At 42.3% G+C, this 17,489-nt stretch overlaps 1 protein-coding gene across 39 annotated transcripts in view; it reads right to left on the reverse strand.

The window, feature by feature from the left end:
* CACNA1C (calcium voltage-gated channel subunit alpha1 C) overlaps positions 1 to 17,489 on the reverse strand; it is a 760,549-nt gene that overhangs the window by 367,428 nt on the left and 375,632 nt on the right. The gene's annotated exons all lie outside the window — the stretch shown is intronic.

The following is a 17,489-nucleotide window of genomic DNA, read 5'->3' on the forward strand; positions in this document are numbered from 1 at the left end:
ACAGGAAGCCATGGTGCTGGTAAATCTCAGTCCATTCCTCACCAGTATAGTGGGAAAAGTGTGGACTTTGGGGGAGGCAGAGAAGGGAGCACCCATCCCTTAATTTGGGAGCTAACTGCACATAACGCAGGCTCATATACCCCTTGAGCTAGGACACAGAGCCAGGCACAGTCTCTTCCCTGGAAGAATTTATGAGACGAAGAATTTATGAGTGAAGAATTATGAGGCAGGAGACAGACTAAAATAGGGTATGTTATGATACGAAGGGCACCTCACTCATTGGAAGGGGGTCAGATGACCTGAGTCCTATAGAGTCTGTGGCACTAGCCAGAGTCAAAGGGCTACACAGGGGACTAGCATTCCGAAAAGAGAGGAGGCCTGGGCAAAAATCCACATGATTCAAATCATGGGGCACTCCCAAAAGGGCCCTTGAGGTGAACAAGAAACCAGATGATTGTCATATATACACTGCTTTGTGTATACTTATGCCTATACCTGTATATTCTTATCATGAAGTGGATACAAAAGCAAGGTTTATTAGAAATAAACGAAATGTTTACTTCTAAATATTACTTTGGAAGACCTTCCCATCACCCCCTGCTGAGACCTGACAAACCTGTGCTTTGTAAGATGAAGGGAGTCATCCTCAAGGCTTAGAAGGTGCTCCCTACCCCGAAGCAGGTTCTAAGATGTGAACAGGACATTCAGAGAAAGCCAGGAAGCACTGCACTGAGCCACAGCCATGCTGACACAGTGTCAACATCTATCTCTTCCTGGGGTCACAAATTTCAGTTTATTTTTTTTTTAATTTATTTTGTAAAGTGTATTTATTTTATTTATGTTCTGAGAGAGACAGAGACAGTGTGAGCGGGGGAGGGGCAGAGAGAGAGAGAGGGAGGGAGAAGGAGGGAGAGGGAGACAGGGGGGAATCCCAAGCAGTCTCCATGCTGCAGGCAAAGAGCCCGATGTGGGGCTGGAACTCATGAAACTGTGAGATCATGACCTGAGCAGAAACCAAGAGTTGGGCACTTAACTGACTGAGCTACCCAGGTGCCCCATGGGTCACAAATTTTAAAAATAGCAAGCCCATTGTCCCAAAGCACTGGAACAATGGAAACATTTCTTCTAGAATCTGGGGAGCATGAGTTTGTCCTATGCCTAGGGGAGGGGGTGGAGTACATCTGGACACACACTCACATGCAGACACGCACGTGCATGTAGCATGCACGTACACACACACACACACACACACACACACACACACCCTACAGCTCAGCCTTCCACCGATCTGCTGACAGACAAGCCACAACTATTACCTTACAGAGAGTAAGGTCTCAGGGAAGGTTTCCAAGAGCCCGGGAGGGTGGGCTTCCCAAGACCCCAAAGGGCCTGCAATGGTTCTGGATGGAAAACAGGCAGTCTGTGTATCAGAAAAGCTCCTTGGAGTCTGAGAACTACCACATGGCCCCAGTTTCTTCATAGGCTTAGCTTAGTCTCAGAGGCAGTTCATGGGGTTTCCTGTGCTGGGCATGGCCTGTGGAGGTGGGTTGGTTTCTCCTTCCCCTCATCCAGGTCCCAGACATTGGAATTTGGCAGAGAAGAACGAAGATGTTTCCAATGCCTAAACATCATACCTTATTCCTTTTTAGTACCTCAGGGAGAGATCATACCATGATCCAACCTGTTCAGTAACTTCCATGCCACAGTTCTGAAATGAATGATTTCAGGTGGCCAGCCTAGACAAACCTCCAGAAAGAGTAGCAGGCAACTAGCATAAAGAGACAGAAATCACCTTGTAATTAAGAACACAGTCTTCAAAATTAAGCAGAAGCTTCAAATCCAGCTCTGCTTCTTTCCAGCTTTGAGATCTTAGGGATGTTACTTAATGGCTCTGTATCTCAGTTTTGACATCTGTGAAATGGCAATATTAAGAGAATCTAACTCCTACAGTAATTTGTGAAGGTTACCCAAGCTAATATATGTAATAAAGCACTTAAGATTTAAGTGTTTAAACCATTAAAATACTTCAGAACTGGTTAGTTCATAGCTACTGACCTAAGCACCCCCAAATCTCCCACCCCAGCTCTTCCTTGGGGCCCCAGGAACTTCCCATGATGCAGCTACCAAGAAGTTAACACATGCTGGAAGGAGGAGAGAGGGCAGGGTCTGTGTATGAGGTGACACTTGTGCCCAGCACAGCTTCATAGTTTGTATGCACCCCTGCTTCATAGATTCCTGCAAACTCTTTCTTTGCCTCTGTACACTCTGCAAGTACTTTTGACACCCACCCACCTCCATGGTACTCTCAGGGAGAACAGAGCCTTCAACCATTCCTGCAATCCACTGATGAGAAAGGCACCTGCTTGGTTTTCTCCTGGTTCTCAGCAGGCGATTCTTCTCCACAGTATTCAAACCCGGAGATACAGGGCTCAGGGCCACACAACTTGACTTTGTGTGATACTCAGCTTCAGTTCTAGATGTCTGGGAAAAGCTGACTCAATGTCCACATTTCTATGAAGCTAAGGCAAAACCCCAAGCCTAGTCTCTTGGGGCCGCAGCACCAGCTTTTCAAAGTAAATATGTCTCTTTTTAAAAAAAATATTTTAATGTTTTATCTATTTCTGGGAGAGAGAGAGAGAGAGAGAGAGAGAGCAAGCAGGGAAAGGGCAGAGAGAAAGGGGGAAAGAGGATCTGAAGTGGGCTCCGTACTAACAGCAGTGAGCCCAATGGGTCTCGAGCTCACAAACTGTGAGATCATGACCCAAGGCAGAGTCAGACGCTCAACTCACTGAGCCACCCAGGCACCCCAAAGTAAATATGTCTTAAAGAAACAGGAGTTCAATCTGTGTAGTCCCACACCACTGCACACAACCTATCCCGCCTTGGTTTGTAATCCTTGTCTTAAGTGATGTCAGACAAGTAGAAAGCAAGACATTAGAGTTAGAAGACATGAGTTCGAATCTCAACTCTGCTGCTTATTAGCTATGGGGCAGAAGGCAAGTCTCTGGCACCCTCAGCTCCTTTCCATGTCCCCTCCAGGAGTATGGGTGCTGAAGGCAAAGTGAAAGACCTGCCACGGGGCCAGGGACCCAGTCGGCCCTCAAAAGCTCATTAGTGGGGGCATCTGGGTGGCTCAGTCGGTTAAGCATCTGACTTTTGGTTTTGGCTCAGGTCATGAGTTCGTGTGTTTGAGCCCCTGCATCAGGGTCTGCACTGACAGTGCAGAGGCTGCTGGGATTCTGTCTCTCTCCCCCTTTCTCTCTCTGCCCTCCCCCCTACTTGCACTGTCTCTGTCTCTCTCAAAATAAATAATCTTAAATTAAAAAAATAAAAACCATTGAGGGAGGAGGTTTAGACTGTGCATCTTCATATGTATCTGGTATATAACAAGCACATAAGAAAAATTAGTGGATTGGGGCACCTGGGTGGCTCAGTTGGTTAACCGTCCGACTTCAGCTCAGGTCATGATTTCACGGTCTGTGAGTTTGAGTCCTGCATCAGGCTCTGTGCTGACAGCTCAGAGCCTGGAACCTGCTTCAGATTCTGTGTCTCCCCTCTCTCTGCCCTTCCCCCCTCACACTCTGTCTCTCTGTCTCTGAAAAATGAACAAACCTTTAAAAATTAAAAAAAAAATAAAGTTGCTCAAAAAAAATCAGTGGATATAAATTTTAAAAGGGAGTTGCTTGGTCCTTGGATCTGTAATGTAAACCACCATACAAAGAAAGGAGATAGAGAGAGGCCCAGACAAGGACATGAGGCATGATCCTACTCCTGTGGGTGCAAGAGAAAGAAGCTTTACAAAGATGTGTGAAAGGCTGCATGTGAAACACTTGCATACCCAGAAGAGGCAATCACAAAGAATGCCTTGTCTTTGCTACATCATCCCATTTAACAGTCTGGCAATTTTCAACTTACCCTGTAAACTTCCTTTACCTGGCATCTTCATAGGCAAATTCCGTAATAGCAGGTAGCAATCAGCCTTAAAAGCAGGGCTTGGGAGATCTCAAGATGCTAATGGGAAAAAATGATATCCCAGATTTCAAGAAATTCCAGACTGCCTGAAAGATGTCTTTAGCAACTTAATTCCATTTTCAAGGCAGTTGCTCCTTAAATTTACTGCCTGAGGGAACCAAAGATTTTCAAACAATCATTGTCAGATTGCCTTGAGAGTATAGGGAAGGTGACACCATTTTTTCTATTTCCAGTACAGGAACCAAACTGATCATTATATTAGGCAGGAAACAAAACACTGTTATGTTTGAAAAGTAATTTACTTTTACTCAAAGTAAACTGGCCTTTGTTTGGTCTGTGCATGTGTCTCCAGATGGCATCCTTTTCCAGTTTGCTATTCTCTTTTTCATACGAATAGCCCCTTCTCCAGCTACCTGCCAAACCACTTCCCTACTGTTGTGTAAATAGCATCTCAGGACCCATTGTTTCCAGGAAGCATTATCTAATTAACACTATAGATTTTGCAACCTACCAGTTTCTTTTCCCAGCCTTCATTCTCACTCAGGGCACTTCTGTCATTACTGAGCCCAGACCAAAGCCCAACTCTTAGGGCTGCAGATAAAACAAGGACACCCAGCTAGATCCGAATTTCAGCTAGACAAAAAAAAAAATCATTCTTTTTTTTAAGTATGTCCCAAATAATACATGGGAAATGTGCACTAAAAAATGTTTATCTGAAATTCTAATTTAAGTGGGCATCTTATGTTTTTTTTTGTTACTGTTCTTTGTTTGCTTTGTTTTTTGCTAAATCTAGCAACCCTATCTGCTATCCATCTTCCTTGTTTATACATCAGAGAAAAAGAAGAAAAAGGTCTGTCAACAGCCAATAAAGAGAGGTCACAAAACCCATGCACTAAATCTCAAACATTCTCTTTTTTTTTTTATTTATTATTTAAAAAAAATTTTTTTTTCAACGTTTTATTTTATTTTTGGGACAGAGAGAGACAGAGCATGAACGGGGGAGGGGCAGAGAGAGAGGGAGACACAGAATCGGAAACAGGCTCCAGGCTCTGAGCCATCAGCCCAGAGCCTGACGCGGGGCTCAAACTCTCAGACCACGAGATCGCGACCTGGCTGAAGTCGGACGCTTAACCGACTGCACCACCCAGGCGCCCCTCAAACATTCTCTTTGAAGCAAAGCCTCTTAAACATTTACCCAGTCATTTACACTCAGGTTTGCAGCAGGTTACCAACACTCTAAGACAAAGGTCAGGAGTTGCTAAAGGAGATGGATGCTGGCATAGAGCCCCAGGCTTAGGATCAGAAGACCAGGCTGTAGGTTCCACTGTCCCCTTTCCTATCCATGTGGTCTGTGATACCTTGCTTAACTCTTAAAAGCTTCAGGTATTTTTCCCCCTTTCTCTTCTAATCAGCAAAATTGGAGATGATTCCATTTACCTTGCAGAGTTTGATGTAAGGACTAAATAAAATAATGCATATGAAAACTCCTAATAAATAAATGTAAGATACTTGTTATCACAAAGAGACACACTGACAGAAAAATAAGGCTCCCGCTCCCACAGTCTCACTGCAAGGAAGGAAAGAAATTCTAAAAATCAAACATAAGAACCACAAAGACAACACTCTGAACTTCTTTAATACAGGCACAAAGAACTCTGCATTCCTCAATAAAACATTCATTACAGCACTGACGGTCAAAATGATAGCTTTGGGGTATCTTGAGTAAATGATTAAATATGTGATAAAATCTAAGATTAAATGATTAAAATATATTCAATATATTCTGTTTAAGAAAGCAGCAAACTGTTTCCTCCAGGCAAATCTACCTAGGCCCAGGGCTTCAATATTTGGCCCAGACCATCAAGAACCATGAGAGCTGCTTTAAAAAAAAATGTATTGAGTACCTACTGTGTGCCAGGCACTGTGCTAGTCATATTCTCACTTATGAAATTGGAAAGAAACTCTATGTTTGAAGTGGCTATTATCCCGCTAGTAAATATTTGTTGAATGAAAGAAGGATTAGATGGATGAATCTCCGAGGTGGATTTACGAAGTGTTGAAAACATAAAAAGAACTCCGGATACACCTACAACTGGATTTACTTCTTTTAGAATAGGTGAGAGCGAAGGGCAGGGAAAAGGAAGGGCACCTTATGTGCATGAAGTGGAAACCCAGAACTCTGCTCCATCACTGGGGACACATAGCATGAGTTAAAGGGGATGTAATATAGTTGGAATTACAACTCAGCAATTACATTACATTATAAACTGGAGATTAGATTGCTTGATGGACCAAAGGGAAGACATTTCTAAAGATAACACTTAAGTGGCTAATATTTAACGAGTCATTCCTTTTTTATAATATTTGGAAATAATGTGTTCTGTTTTATTTTCCTAACAAATGGCTGGGCCTCATCATCATTCCCAGTGATCTAACCCATTAGGGCAGGTGGAGACCTGCCAGAGCAGCATGGAATTAACTCCTGGAGGGATACCTGTGAGAGTTACAGGCAACTACGAGCTGACTGGTGGTATTGGGGGTGTGCAGATGGGCTGAAATAAACCAATAGCAAGCTGCAGTGAAAAGGACATCACAGCCAGGACCAGTAAGGCTGACCCACTGAAATAAATTCCCTGTCAATCAAACGCCCTATCAACCAGCTAGTCATGCCTGAATGTAGCCCCTCATGCAGGTGCACATGAGATGAGGAGGTTGTGGAGATTGGGGGAGTTGTCAAAGGAGATGACAGGTATGGGCTCATCCCCCGGAAATTCATTTTCTAAACTGGACAACAGTCACGAAGGAAGATAACAGAAGCACATGGACAATATCACAGAAGAGTAGGCCTGCACAGGAGAATGTCTCAGTGTGAGTACTAAGGCTGTGGCTATCTGCAAAAATGCCAAGCCAGCAAAAGCATCACCTCCCTGAGATAGGATTCCACAGCTACGCTGAAATCAATGCTTAAAAAGGCAAGATCTCACTCGTGCTGACTTGAAATCCTAAGGAAATTTGATCTAAAAGGATTCTTAGAGATCAGATAATTTAATCCTTCATTTGAACAGATGGTGGAGTGAAACGGCAAAAGAAAAACGATTATCGTGTGCCAAGCTCTTAACACATTATTTAATCCTCACAACAATTGCATGAGGTAGACAGCATAATCACTGTGCACATCACTTGCCCAAAGTCACGCAGCTAAGCATGTGGGCAGAGAAGTCAGGATTGTCCAACCAATGCGCAGGCGTGGTCCTTGTCACTTCAGACCTGCACAGGTGAGGACAGGAAGGGCCTGTCTGGTGACAGGTATAGAACAGCAGAGCCGGCCTAGGCCAGGGTCCTTAGCTGGGCCCAGTGCACCTCCTACTTCACGCCTACTTCAAACATGGTCTCAAAGGTGCCTACACTGTATTCCAATCAGAGTCCAAAGCTGGTTGGGAAACAAAGGCACTGGGACATGAATTAAACAGTTGGATCTTTACTAGGATCTCTTTTTTCAAGGAAATTTCAGATAGGGATGAAATCAATCCCATCTCACTACATTTCTAGAACCATTCAAATTTTTTTGTTGCATTACAATTTTGTCTCAACAAAAGGTAGAAATAAGGATGCCCCTGGCTTGGGTCTGGCCACGTTTTGCTAGGGATTTTACAGGTGGCTCCTCAGTTGTGTTTTAAAAGGATGAGGGTTGGTTCAGAAAACATTTTCCAATGTTATACCATGTTTAGTTGTTCTTTCTTTTCAGATTAGTAAAGATAATGCTCAAAGAACTGGGAACTATATACTCTGCTACTGAGAATCTAGATTTCAATAAGCTCTCTTAAGGGTCTTGGTAACATACAGCAAGAGGCATAACATTTCACTTATAAATCCCCCTACTAGAATTCCTCATCAGGATAAAGCAAGTACAAAAAGAGATATATACTGATAAAGTTATTTCTTATATATATTATAAAGGTATATATAGAAGAATAAAGTTATTCTTCACAGTGCTGTTGATAATAGAGAACGCTCTCCAAACAGAGCACTGATTAAGTACATTATGATACCTTCATATAATTCAATATTAGATTACTATTAAAATGATACTGTAGATTCATATTTAGCGCCACAGAAAGGTATTCATGGTATGTAATTAAAGAAGAACCAGGTTACATATCATACTATGTATAGTAGGATTCTTTTTAAAAATTACATTTTTGCATTTGTATGGTTCAAGATGGAAGGATATACACTACAAGATGGTAGTGTCCCTGATGTCTGATACTTTGAATAGATTTTTTTTTCTTTTTAAATCTGTCCTGGGATGCCTGGGTGGCTCAGTTGGTTGAACATCTGACTCTTGATCTATGCTCAGGTCATGATCCTAGGGTCATGGGATCAAGCCCTGTGTTGGGCCCTGCACTAAGCATGGAGCCTGCTTGAGATTCTCTCTCCCTGTGTACTTCCCCTGCTCTCTCTCTCTCAAAAAAAATCTGCCTTTAATTTTTCTATAATGATTATGTATTACTTGCATAATTATAATTTTAAGATTATTGTTTAAAAAAATTTTTTAACGTTTATTTATTTTTGAGAGACAGAGAGACACAGAACATGAGCAGGGGAGGGGCAGAGAGAGACAAAGACACACACACAGAATCTGAAGCAGACTCCAGGCTCTGAGCTGTCAGCACAGAGCCCAGTGCAGGGCTGTAACCCACGAACTGTGAGATCATGACCTCAGCCGAAGTCGGACGCTCAACCAACAGCCATCCAGTTGCCCCTTAAGATTATTCTTTAAAACAAAGACTATTACTAAAATTTGGAGAAAAAAGGCATGGAGCATTTTTCCCCACAAAATAATACTGTAACTCATAGTAAGATGATCAGGTTAATCCATAAAACCTATTAAGCCAGTTTACAGTGATCAATACAATAGCTCCACTTGAGGAGGTGATGGGGGAAGGGGATGAATCTGGTAGAGGAAGGGACATGGAGGAAGAGTGCCTAGGATAAGCCTTCAATATCCCTATTCCACTTCCAATGGGACTCCCTCCAAGGCCTCTGATATTCTCATGCTTCCAGGACATTGAATCCCCCTTTGGGGCCCACTCTCTAAGTCATTCTGTGCTCCATTCTGAAGTTCCTTTAAACTTGTCTTCCTAAATAAATCCCCATCCCCTCAGGCCTCCCCAATCTCTGGGGATCAACAGAATGGCTTCTGCCCAGAAAACAGCTGATATGAGCCATCTGTGGCCACTGCCAACTGACTGAGAGTGGCCATGACTCCAGCCACACCAACTTCCACTGGTAGGGTAGGGGACATGTCTGATTTGCAGGCCACTTTGGGCTCCAAAACACCCTAAGTGACATACCTGATCCTGCTCATGATGTGGGCTCACTGGTCTTGGAAAAACATTCCCCTTTCTCCTAAGCATCTATTTCAGACAGTCTCTTGCCCACAAAGAGCCCATCCTGGAGGCTTATCCTATTCTTGACTCTATCGTGGTGCTGTTATGTCCACACAAATGCCCATTTCACTCAGATTCTCTGACTTACTGATTCAGAAGGGGTTTGCTGTTCATTAACTAGCCCCTTGCCAGATACCAAGGAGGCTACAAGAGAAAACAAACAAACAAATAAAAGAGTTTCCCCTCTCCCACCTCACAGCTAGCCAACACTGGGATCTAAAGTTGACCATGGCATGTTAATCATGGAGAAAAGTCAGCCTGGCTACAGAAAATGCCAGTTGTTGGTGGTGAGGAAGTACGGTGGGATAGTGAGAGAGGACCAGGCAAAGAGGAGATATTCTAGTATTATGAGCCTGGACTTAATCCTAGAAGAGTTATTCTAGGTGCTGAAGCAGGAAAAGGGCACAATTACACAACTAAAGAGAGTTTGGGGAAGATACAACTGGTAGCAGCCTTTGGCATATTGCAGGGGACTGAGACCAGAGGCAACAATCAAACCAGCATTAGAAGAGGCATTTAGTTGCCAAAGCTTTCAGGGAGGGTAGTGAAGGGCAATGATTCTGGCTCAGGACTCAAAAGTCCCACATTTGGCCTTACCAGCCGTGGGCCCAGGAGCATGTTCCTCAGCTCCTATGGGCAGCCCATTTTCCATGGGTGAAATGCCCATGGTAACCCTGCCCTCAGATGGAGCTTTCAGAGCTGCTGCAAAGAGCTTTGTTAAACTGTAGAGTGCTATACAAATGTTAGCTATTATTATTAAATGACTGAGACAGTATTTTGTCAGTAGCTTAGTTCTGCTCAGTTGAACACTACACTCCAAACATTTCACCAAATACCAAACAGAACTTTGTTATTTAGGGAAGAGATTCAGGAGCTTTCATGGAACACTGGAAAATCTAAACAGCAGCTAAAACCACAACTATCCCAGCTCCCATGATGAGCATTTTCAATCAGGTGAGGCTGGAGGCTTCTGATCACTGGAACCCTTGGGCCCACGCCCAGAGAGGGCCCATACCCTGCAGGTGCTTGGCTTCAAGAGACGTCTGTGCCTGGGAAAAGTATGAAGGGGGAGGGGTACTCACATAGCCAAAGCCAACAATCCTCATTTCCTCTGGGTTTATCTAGTTATGTACTCCCAAGTGCTCATCTACCTCAACGCAAGCAGAGCCTCTACAGAGACTTTCTGAAGTGCCAAAGTTCCTGAAAACTTAAATTCACTAAACCTTAGCCTTGGAAAGGATCCTGTAGCAAAATTGTCTCTCTATCTTCTGCCAATCTGTAAGCTTCTTGAGAATAGTTACTCTTCTCCTAGTATCTAGCAAAGGGCCAGTCCAGTATGTAGTCAGCTTTACATATATATATATATGCATATATATATATATATATATATATATATATATATATATATGCTTGTTAAACTGGATGCATGGTGAATGGATAAATAAATTCTATGGTATTTCCAATCCAATGTCTAATCAAGAAAATACCAATTGGTAACTTCCCCCTTTTCAGAGGAAGCCACCTGTTCTTCTAGTTCCTTACTCTTAAAAAAGGAAAAATTCTCCCTGTGACCCTCACCTACCCCAACATCTGTACTCTGTCCATTTCTTTCTTCCATTTCTGCTTATGAAGAGGCTGTTCTGATGTGGCCCAGAAACCTCTTCCCCAGGACACTCCTAAAGAGGAGGAAATGGCTAATGAGTTGGCACTGGTTCTTTCCTGGGTAAGGGATTAGAAGTTTCAGAGAGGAGGGGAAAGGGACCTCTGGAAGGGTAACAGAATTCTATTTAAACATCAAGTTTTCATTTACGTTCTTCACTAAGCACAAAAGCTCCCCTTTCAACCCTCACCTCCTGGCAAACAGACTATTCCTGCCCATCTGAGTCACGTATCTCTGGGCAGCCAGACCTTCTGACTCACTGGTGGTTGAAATCTCAGATTCACAATACCACAGAGCTACTAAAAATAGGAACCATGTACCTGAGACCCAAAATAGGACAGAGACAAACATGGTTCTTTAAAAAACTACTGCTCTATCTGTAATGTAAAAATCAAACAGGGGCTATAATTGTCCTCTTTCATATGGTCTTAAATTTAATAAAACCCTCTTAAATCTTTTGGAAATAAGCAGGCTAGATGGACAGATACAATAGACAGAAAGACAGATGGGCAGAGTTGGAATAATTTTGCCTAACACATTCTGGTTGTTTTTATTAGAAAATTCCAGATCTTTAAATTAGCATGGGGTATTTCACAGCAGTGGCAGGGAAATGAAACCTCTTCATCCATGCTTTGGTGGTGGTTTCTCTCTTGAGAATCAATGTGGCTTAAAATAGTTTGGGAATTGTCACTGAGAAACAAAGAGGATGCTTTTGTTTTGTTTTGTTTGGAGAGGTTTTATATTCCTTTTCAAGGCTTTTGAGGTCTCCCTATGCTAAAATCTTCTAGCTCTCTCTCTCTCTCTCTCTCTCTCTCTCTCTCTTTTACTACTTAAAAATTGTTTATACACTAACAGCCTTCGGGCCAGCCTTGATTTTTTTTCCAGCCTTATGTTTTTGGGGAGAGATATCTATACCACTGCCATACATTCTTTTTGCCAAAAGTTGTGACAACTTACTTCATTCTGAATCTGTACTCTAGAATTTACCATGGGCTTTCACTTGCACTGCCTTATTTGACCTCACAACAACCTGTAACAAGGTCAGGCAGATGTCAGCACTCAGTCTACAAGACAAGACACTCATGCTTGAGAAGCAAGTGCTCAGAAGAAGAAGCTTACTCAGCAAGCAAATGGAAGAGCTGGGTCTCTAACCCAGGATCCCCCTGACACACATCCTGCACATGGAAATGCATTTGGAAGGAAGAGTAGAGCAGACCTGCTTTCCAGGGACAGGAGGGAGCCAGTGTGTTGACATCTTGCTCTGATAGGCTCCTAACCATGGAAAACTGCCTTTCCCCCTTCTATACCTGCACATCTTTGTACATTTCAGGTCATTTTTAAGCTATTAAGTTCAACACAGGGTAGGTGACCTAAAGAAAATTACCTCTGGAGACTGTCTTCAAGAGGAAGGAAATAGCTCTGACATAATACATTGCAGCTGTTTGTTTTCACTGGTGTTTTTAATTACCAATGACTTCCGGCAGGTGGGAGGCTACAGGCTTGTGGGTGCAGAACACTGGGTCATGGGACATGAATCATTAGGGCCATTTGTAGAACCCAGACTGAAACTCCAGCAGCCAACATGAGGCTACTGGGTGAGCAAGGGTGATGACACGTGGTTACAGTCACACTCTGGCCTGTAGGGGCTTCAGATAAGGCTGGCTGGGGTCCATGAGTGGCCACCACCAGCTCAGAGCACATGTGAGGGTCCCTGAATTGGGCTTTCGGATGTGTTACCCTTAGAGCATTCATACAGATCCATGAGGTTAGAACTTGAAGAAAGGAATGGGAGAGGCCCAAGAAATGCAGCTTAGGACCCCGAATGAATTATGAGCTTGTCTTTCCCAAACACACACTGGGAACCCTAAAGTATAATATTTCCATTTAATTAGGAGTAAAATAAAATTGTTGAGAGTCAATTATGGCAGGTTTTTGGTATTTGCCATCTTAGTAACCCTTGTTATGAAACCATGAGTTTATTATTATCTTTATTTTACAGCTAAGGAAACTAAGACTCAATGAGGTTAAAGAGCTTTCTGGGGGTACCTGGGTGGCTCAGTCAGTTAAGCATTAGACTGGCTCAGATCATGATCCCACGGTTCATGAGTTCAAACCCTGCATCAGACTCTCTGATGACAGTGTGGAGCCTGTTTCAGATCCTCTGTCCCCCTCTCTCTCTAACCCTCCCCGACTTGCACTCTGTCTCAAAAATAAACATTAAAAAAAGATTGCAAAAAAAAGAATTTTCTAGAAGTCATACAACTAAGAAATGAAGTCAGCATCAAACCCTGATTTGTCAGACTTCAAAGCCCACTTTTGCCTCACAACAGCATAATTCCTCTCTTAAAAAATGTGCCCAGTCTGCCAGATGGAAGTGGAGTCATCCTTATGAACAAACACCATTGTCCCTCCAAGCCTCAAGGGAGTTCTTTTGATTCAATCCATGGTGAGCATTTCCCCTTTTTTGGCTCTCCCCAGTTCCAGTAGTACCCCCAGTGTGTGTTAATCAACAACTGCTGGACTGCAGTCATGTCGGGGCACCTTCATTTGAGGGTGGTCTCCTCTGGAACAGGATGAATTTACAGTGTCCAGATGGAGGCTCCAGCCTATCTCTGCCTTACATGAATCTTTTTCACTAGTTGGGGTAACCTGGAGGAGAAACATTTATAAGAATGGAGAAGTTCACCTAGTTGAGGTAAATCAAGCTGTTAAGGAGGGAAGCAGCTTTAGAAATGATCCAGCTCACCTCCCTGCCTTGGGGTGGTCTTTAAGGAAGATTTTAAATCCCAAGGGGCAGAAGAAGTAAGAGTCCAGAAGTCAGAAGACTGACTAACCACCAATGACTGGAGGCAAGTAACTTAAATTTCGCTGAGCCTTGCTTCCTTTTCTAAGGGTAATGATTCCTGCCCTGACTTTCTCAGGACCCTCTTGTAAGAATCTGAGGAGGTGACAAGTGCCATAGCACCTTGAACACCAAAGAAGATACCCAAATGTTAGGCATTTCTTCTCAAGGCTCTCTGGGAGAGAGTGAGTGGTGTCTTTGTGTAATTTATTTCTGTTTATTCACTCTTACTGTTAGAAAGTCTTCTGGATGCCAAACTAAATCTCTCCCTGCGGTGTCCCCTGCAGTTATGCCTTCTGAGGTGATGGAGAACACAGGACCAGCGCCATCCTAACAGCATGGGCTCCTTGCTCCTCGAAGGCTAAGTAAATCACCTTTGGAAGTGGACTGGATGATATGTTAATGGTTCCAACACTGAAGTGAACATTGTTTCTTCCCCTTAGGCCACTGTGGGATGAGAATTCCAGGAGAAAAATAAGGATGCTTATTTTTTTAAATAATAAGCTTGAGGAAACCAAGACGGAGAGGAGGAAGAAAGCAAGCAAGCTGACTAGTCAGGATGAAAACAAGGAGCAGCACGCTGATTCTACCCACTGCTGGCACTGCCCAGGGGCAAGTCAGGGCAGGAAGTCAGGGCACAGGTTTTGGGGTCATTCAAGCTCACATGGAACTCCAGCCTCACCTCTTATTAAATGTTGACCTGTGTAATCATTTAATCTCTCCTAGACTCTGTTTCCTTATCCATTGGGGGCGGTAAGTGAGATTCCACAGTGCCACCCCCATTACCCACAGGAGGGCCACCCTTCACATTGTCACCTTGGCCCTCTTAGTGTTCATCCCTCTTTCAAGAGCTGGGACTGAAGCAAGCCCAAGGGGACTGCTTCAGGGCTGCTGGAACACTGGACTTTCTTCACATGGTAATAAAAAGGCTCAAACTCTCCTTGCTACTTTATTTGGTGTTGCCATTATTTTCTGGCTTTGGACTATTTGCTTATGATAAGAAATAAGATATAACTGAAAAGCATTAGAAAGTAGGAGGAAATGCTATATAAAGAGGGTTAGCTTACAATTCTGGCTTACTTTCTTCCAGGTTTTTAAAAGTTTATTATTTATTTTGAGAGCACGAGAGAGAGAGAGAGAGAGAGAGAGAGAGAGAATGAGTAGGGAAGGAACAGAGAGAGAGGGAGATGTCCCAAGCAGGCTCCATGATGTTAGTGCAAAGCTCTATGTGGGGCTCGAACCATGAACCTGAGAGATCATGACCTGACCTGAAATCAAGAGTCAGACACTTAACCAACTGAGTCATGCAGGCACGCCTAGATTTTTTTTAATTTTATTTTTAAAATTTACATCCAAATTAGTTAGTGTATAGTGCAACAATGATTTCAGGAGTTGATTCCTTAATGCCCCTTACCCATTTAGGCCATCCCCCCTCCCACACCCCCTCCAGTAACCCTCTGTTTGTTCTCCATATTTATGAGTCTCTTATGCTTTGTCCCCCCTCCCTGTTTTTATATTATTTTTGTTTCCCTTCCCTTATGTTCATCTGTTTTGTCTCTTAAAGTCCTCATATGAGTGAAGTCAAATGATATTTGTCTTTCTCTGACTAATTTCACTTAGCATAATACCCTCCAGTTCCATCTACATAGTTGCAAATGGCAAGATTTCATTCTTTTTGATCGCCTAGTCATACTCGATTGTGTGTGTGTGTGTGTATATATATATATATATATATATATATATGTAAAAATACCACATCTTCTTTATCCATTCATCCATCGATGGACATTTGGGCTCTTTCCATACTTTGGCTGTTGTTGATAGAGGCACCCCCAGATTTTTTAATGTATGTTTTAAATGTAATTGAGATTTACAGAATGTATATTGTTTTTTGGTATTTCACAGGGCATTATAAGATAAGCATCTGGTCATGCTGTTAAAGACTGTTCCAAGATATCATTCAGCGGGCACATCATATTCCCTAGCGGGGCCATATCAGGCCCCACTGTAGAATATTTACCTTGTCTCCAATTTTTCACTTTTGAAAGTAACACTGCAATAAGATATTTGTACTTAAATCTTTACATATTTGTAATTTTTTGTGTGTAGAAGTGGGGCTAAAAGTTTTAAATATTTTTCAGGTCTAAATGCAAATTGCCAAGTTGCATTCCAGACAAGTTGGGTGAAGCATTCCCATTGGCAGGGCTCAGGAATTTTGTCCTCCTCATATCCTGCTCCCCTTGTTAATTCTGGAGGCAAAACAGGGCATTCATCATTGTTTAACTTTTTATTTTAAAATAACTTCAAACTTACAGAAAATTTGCAAGAGTGGTAAAAGGAACTCTTAAGTACCCTTTAACCAGATGGCTCAATTGTTAACATTTTGCCATATTTGCTTTGTCATTCTCTCTCAGCAAGATAGATTTAGATATATAAATATGTAATAAATAAATAAATAAATAAATAAATACACACATACACACACACACGCACACAAAGAGACATAAAAGTCTTTCTGGGTCATCTGAGAGTAAGTAACAAATGCAATACCCCTTTATATCTAAATAATTCAGTATGTATTTCATAAGAACAAAGTCATTCTTATGTACTATGATTAACAAAAATTAGAAAATTTACATTGATAAGTACTATCTCTAAACTGAAGACCTTAAATTTCACCCACTGTCCTTAATAGCCACCCTCCTAAAGAAATCTAGTCCTGCATTCAATCCACGACATGTGTATTACATTTATTTGTCGTATCTCTAGTGTCCTTTAGATGGAAAAATTCTCAGTCTTCTCTTTCATGACCATGACATTTTTTTAGAAAGAGCCAGGATATTTGTAAAATGTCCCTCCGTTTGGGTTTTTCTGATGTTTCCTCATGGTTGGATTAAGGTTATGCGTTCTGAGCAGGAATACACAGAAGTGATGTTGTATCTATCTCAAAGTATCATAACGGGGGTACATGATGTGGGCTTGTCCCATTAGTGGTGAGCTTAACATTGATCTCTTGGTGAAGGTGGTATATGAGTTTCTCCACTGGAAGGTTACTATTTAATAAGTAACTTCTGGCGAGATACTTTGAGACTATGTAAATATACTGTTCTTCATTAAAGGTTCACTTATGGGGGCACCTGGGTAGCCCAGTTGGTTAAGTGTCTGACTCTTGATTTCAGCTCAGGTCGTGATCTCATGGTTTATGAGTTTAAGCCCCATGTCAGGCTCTGTGCATCTTGGAGCCTGCTTTGGATTCTCTCTCCCTCTCTCTCTGCTCCTCCCCTGCACTCTCTCTCTCAAGATAAATAAACATTAAAAAAATTGATTCACTTACTGGTTTTAGCATACACTGATGATTCTTAGTTGAAGCAGTGGGATATGGCTGAGTGGTGACCTTCTAATGCCTTCATTCTTCCGTATTTGTTAGTTATTAGCATTTTGTTTCAACAGAAAGTTGTCTTTATTCTTCCCCATTTATTTACTCATTAAGTTACTTACATCAATATGGACTCATGGATTATTATTTTATTCAATCTGTTAATGTCATTTACTTTGAAGCTCAAAT

The sequence above is a fragment of the Prionailurus bengalensis genome, chromosome B4, assembly GCF_016509475.1.
Source record: "Prionailurus bengalensis isolate Pbe53 chromosome B4, Fcat_Pben_1.1_paternal_pri, whole genome shotgun sequence".
In the NCBI taxonomy this organism is placed as follows: domain Eukaryota; kingdom Metazoa; phylum Chordata; class Mammalia; order Carnivora; family Felidae; genus Prionailurus; species Prionailurus bengalensis.